This window comes from Lissotriton helveticus, chromosome 2_1 (assembly GCF_964261635.1).
Source record: "Lissotriton helveticus chromosome 2_1, aLisHel1.1, whole genome shotgun sequence".
In the NCBI taxonomy this organism is placed as follows: Eukaryota; Metazoa; Chordata; class Amphibia; order Caudata; family Salamandridae; genus Lissotriton; species Lissotriton helveticus.
This window is the reverse complement of record NC_136059.1, coordinates 1,304,084,543-1,304,090,542: the sequence shown is the minus strand read 5'-3', so window position 1 is coordinate 1,304,090,542 and position 6,000 is coordinate 1,304,084,543.

Below are 6,000 nucleotides of genomic sequence, written 5' to 3'. Positions count from 1 at the left end.
GCAAACATCTTGAAACTCGACACCCAGTTAACTTTGCAAGAGAGGAAATGAGAACATTGAGAGAAAGCCCTACTCAACCACCGGCTGTTCAAAGTACCTCTGGAAGCAACCCCCATCAACATCTACATTTCCTCAAGATATCCATCCACAATTTGGGAAACTCCAGATGACTTGTACTAAATGCAATCATCTCATTGTGTATGGGGAGAAGTCGGTGGATCTGGTGTGTCGAACTGTTGACAACCACCATTGTTAGTTTATTTTTTTTTCACTGCTCCTAGTTTTTAGAACTGTTTTTACCAGTTCACATTTTTTTCCTTCTTTAAAAAAAATACAAAATCGTTCAAAAAATCCCCAAAAAAATACAAAGCAACAAAAAGGAAAAAAAAAGTTTATTTTAAGAAATAACTACTCTGTTTAAACAAAGAGCTAAACTAGTATGCTACTGTGTGAAAGTTTAGATGAATGTAGGTGTAGTGCATAATTGAGTGAAAACAATACATTTGTGATGTGTGGTGAATGCATAAGTGTAGAATTATAAGGAAGGGCTGCAGCATGACACTGTAAACTGTTTAATTACAGCATGCTGAGGTACCTTTTGGAGCACAGGGATGGCAACATATGTATATACATATGTTGCAAGTCTGTGCTTCCCTCTGCACAGCTGCTTAAACTGCAGCCATGGTGTGACACAGGAACCCTTGCACCATGGTGCACGGATGTCCGTGTCATGTGGAGATTGTTTTTTGTGCAGGAAGGGACACCTTCCTGCACAAAAAACAATCAATAAAGGCATTTTCTCCTTCAATATATGCTGTGCATTGTAGCATATATCGAAAGTGAAAAAAATGAGAAACTGAAAACAATTCTCCTTGTTGTGCTTTACTGCACCAATTGCAGGATGGTGCAGCATTCACAAAACATGTCCAGATTCATGATTTCTGATACATCTGGAGATGTGTCTTGCTCTATGAGTGTTTCTGTGCAAACAAGCACAGCTAAACCTATAGAACGCCTTTTCAACGCAAAGTGGTGTGTATAATGAGATTATATTTACATGGAAAACAAAAACGTATACAAAATGCCTTTCCCTTACATTTTAAATTAGAAAGAGAGTCAATGGCTAGGTTAATTCTTATTATAGGAGTACATTTCTGTACTGCTAACAGAAAACAAGATACATTTCGAGGAATTTATATTTTAGAAAACGTATAGCACTTATTTATATATGACTTAAAAGAAGGGATGGAGCCTACTGTCACATGTGGAAAAAATATTTAGTGATGTGCTTTCAGTTAAATAGTTGTATTTCTTATAATCCTAAAATTACCAAGCCCTACAAGACTATCATATGTGTCTATTGTGTACTATACCATATATCCTACAGACAGGTGTTCTGAAGCTGTCCCCTATTTCATGTCTGTCTGCAGTGGAATTCTCTGGCACAAATCAAGTCCATCCATCTTCCTCTTTTTTCAACTGTGTGGAATCACAGTCCTTTGTGCAATTTAAGACTTACTTAAACTTACCTCAACAGTAATACACCTAAAAAACGCTACACATTTTATTCACTTGTTTTTTGTAATCTAAATTGTGGTAAATTCCATATTTTAAAAGTAGGACCTGTAAAAGAAAAGAAAAAAAGTAATAACATGTAGCAATATATTTTTAACAGCACATCGTAATTTTAACATTTTCCAAAGTAATTTCTTTGCCTTTTTTGCTGTTCTCAGAATATATTGAATTTCACTAGAAATAGTGATTTCAATCGTACTCATCACATAACAGCGTACAAAAAAAACCAATCAATTAGATTGTTTAAAAAAAAAAAAACAATCGATCTATACTAAATTACCATATAATACAAATCACACATATATAAAATGAATATTGCTAAGAAAATGTTATAACATAAATTTATAAACACTGTAAATGATGTCAGTTGAAAATTATACACAGAGACAATGTGCAACAAAAAGTCCATAATTCAAAGAAATACCTTTCCGTGTGGCAAAACTGTATTTTTGCAGTCATTTTTATGTAAATTGTCCAATGGTAATCCTGTTAAGTCATAATAATAAATTTCTCAGACGCTGAATTATCTTGCTAAAACTTTGGCTTTAAAAATATTAGGTAGGAATTTGGTAATTCGAAAGGCAAACATTGTTTGAAAACCAACTCAGCATCATTACAAAGAGTCCAGCCTTTCTCACTTTTTAGATAGGCAGTGTAATGTTCAGATGTTGTTGAAGGACAATCATGGAAAAGTATTGCTACTGATACAAAAGTCCTTCCTGATATTGATAGTTGTGTAGCTACAAAATGTGTTATTAAAGGATCCAATTTTCTTCCATCAGCTGTACAACGTTGCATCATTAAAATGATATATTGTCCATATCTTTGTATGACTAATGTTGATAACATTTCTGATTTGCATTGGCTACACTCCATGTTTTGATTGGCACCTTTAACTAATTTATTGAAAGACACTGATTTACAGTCCAGTAATATCAAATACAGAAATCTGTCTGTATCTACATTAGTGCTACATGTATACTTACAATTTTCACAATAATGATCCTATTTATAACAAAGGCCAAAAATATTCTCTATGTCTACACCTTCATTGTCCAATACAGTAAGCATATACATTAGAAATTCCTGAGCATCCTGTTGGATATTTTGTGTAAATTGGGTAGAACCAGAACATACATCTAAAAGATTACGAACATCAGAAACAGTTTGTATTTTACTTGTATCAGTTCTCAATTTTTCATAAACAGAATGCAACAAGGAACAAAATCTTTTTTCCCAATTCTCCATAATTTGCTGTTGCAAACCTTCAAGAAAAAAAACAACATTGACCACTACATTAGCATAGCAGTTGACACCAGAACTATTTTCAAACTGATAACCAACAATCTCTTCAATAGTGTCCTTTTTCTTTTTGCTTGCTTGTTTGGCATGTTCAGTCAGTAGTCCAATTCTTATATCTTGGAGAATAGTTCCATAATCAACATTGTTTGCTTGTCGCATATTTGTAATGAGTTCTTTGTATTCAAAATATGACCAAATGTTCACGTTTCCAACACTACCCAGAGACTTTCTGGTGTCTTCATGCACAAGTGTTTTAAATGCTGGTTGTCCTTTTACAGGAGTCAGTTGCAGTAGATCTCCAAAAACTATGATATGTTTTCCTCCAAATAAAACGTCTAACTCTGTTTTAAGAATTTGCTGCATTCTTAAATGCACAAAAGCAAGCATTAAGTTTGATACCATGCTTACCTGATCAACAATAAGAAGTTTTGTTTTCTTCAAGACTCTTGAAACTTCACAACAAGCTTCTCGAGATAGCTTGTGGTATTCCAATTTGTTTTCATGCTCTACTGGTGGCATTAGTAAACGATGTAAAGTAATTCCTTTAATGTTGTGTGCTGCCAACCCAGTTGGAGCAGTGACAACAAAAGACAAATGTGAGTCAGTTGTTTTCTGTAGATAACTTGTAATTACTTTAATTAAAAAACAATTTCCTGTTCCAGCTTCTCCACTCACGTACATTCTGATAGTTTGAAATGACGTGCACGAGCACTCTTTGTTTTCATGAAGTAATCCATGGTCAATCTGTTGTCTCACTTGCTCATATATTTGTTTTTGCTCAACATGTAGTTGTTATTCCAAGTCTGCTAAGTTTGTTACATCTTCTTGATCTTGATGCATTACTGTTTCCACCTCAATCATGGTGATTGCTGCTTCACTTTCAATAATTGAGTGACCTAGTGGATCTTGACTCAGCGCAGCAGATCTTTGACTGTCTTGAGAACTGTCTCTAGCAATCTCAGCAGCAATTGTAGCTTCTTGATCAATTTCATCGTTCAACATTTTAACATATTTTGCAAAAGCACTGCATTGTATGCTATCTTTACAAGCATTAAAGGAATCTTCATAGCTCTGGAAATCTCCAAGTAATTCCAGTTCTGAACGCCATGGTTTGAATAGTTGTAAAAGGGTTAAATAGTAAAATTCCCTTTTATCAGCAGTGTTCCAACTCAGCTTTCTGTGATTAATAAAATTTCCTTTAGTTTGTTTCACCACACATCCTTCAGAACCAATGACTCCATATTTTCCATCATTGATGATCTCTGTAGCATTCCGTTTAAAAGTGTAGTTTTGCAGCACTTCATAGAGAGACATGGTCTTAAGATGATGACTTCTGTTTGAGTAATATGTGTCCAACATTTTGTTTTGCAAAATATCTGTACTTTCTGGATCTTTTTCTGCTAAATATTCAATTTCCTGTACAGATTGCAGTACTCGATTTCGCTCTGCTGCAAAACCTAGACACACATAAAGGATTCTTCTAGATTTGGAGTATAGACTTGCAGATGATAACAGATCTGAGCATTCATATGCTCTAATTTCTCGATGGGAAAACATCTTCAAACTGAAACTGTATAATTTCTTACTTAGAGTCTTCTCATGAGAAATCTCTTCCCACATTTCTTTCAATTCTGACTTTTCTGATTTTGTAATATAGGACGTTACATATCGAGCAACAGCAATGGAATTGTCCGCAACATATTGAATATCCATGTTAGCATTCCACATGGACAAAATAACTGGGTTGTAGTCATTTATGTATTTTGACTCTTCATTTCTTCTTAAGATGTAGGTATTTTTTGGAGACTTTGTTGTAATAGTATGTCGCAAAGATGACATAAAACTATTCACTCTTTCTTTGGATATTACAGGACGTGGAATTGCAAAACGACATTTGGTGTAGAACTTGTCCTTAGATTTGTACTTTCGTCGACATTATTTTCCACATCGGTGGCTTTGGAATCGTAACACTTGTACTCTTAAGTTGTTTTCTTCTGTGCTTTTGGGTACAGCACATGTTGCATATTGTTCAATAAAACTCAAAACAGTCTCATCCGCATCTGTTCCAAATTTGGGAGCGTCCTTAATCCATAACAGCATATGTATATGAGGTGCACCTCTTGCTTGATACTCCTTTCTCCAAAAGAAATCCACAACTTCTCCAAGAGGAGGATTTTTTTTATTGCAGATACAAGACATCATAGCTTCAAATCTATCATTGAAATACCTGCATACATTAACAGGATCCAAAGAGCACAATTCTCCAGGTGTATTCAATATTTTTTATATTGGAATTTGCCTCTCGAAGAAATTATAGTAAATCATCCTAAGCGTACTCAGCACAGCTTAGGGTAAGGAACCATGTTGGAGTTCCTAAGTTCGATAGCATATATTTCAGTTCTCCATGACGACGGTACCAATATTCATTAGTCCCAATGCTGTCATGCCATCAAATTAATGAGCTGAGATTCTAGATGATCATCTCTCTGGTGCACTTTATCCATAAAATCTTTTGCAGATACATTTTGCAGATGTATTCCAGTTTTTAAAATGTGATTGACTACATATGAAACTCCAGACAAATCACTCTCAAACAAAAGATGAAATATATAAGGGATACTTTGTCGAAATCTTGGATCTTCTGCATATAATCTTGTTGTCCGATATTCAGATGCAGGAATCTGCACAGGACTTTCATCATAGCGTCCTCCTTTTCCCGTTGGGAACAACTGTGGAACACAACGAGCTTCCAAGCTCTCTTCCCATACACTCATGGGAGTTCCTTTTGCTTTTTTCATTTGGAACAAATCAATAGTGTTCCCCATCACTTCTTTTCAATGAAGTGGATGCACACTGTAATGTTCATAGATTTCTTCACATCTTAACAAATTCACTTCTTCAATTTGTCCACTTTACGTTTCAGTATCTTCTGCTACAACTATTTCTTATTCTCCCATATAAACATTCTTATAGTATGTATTATTTTTTATCAAATACAATGTTGCCTTTTGCACTTTCCTAACATCCACTAACTCCTGACAGATTTTCTTATTCTTAGTCGGCACACCATTAACAAGAATAACTAGTGTTCACTTTCTAAACTCTCTACACCAATAGTTTCAA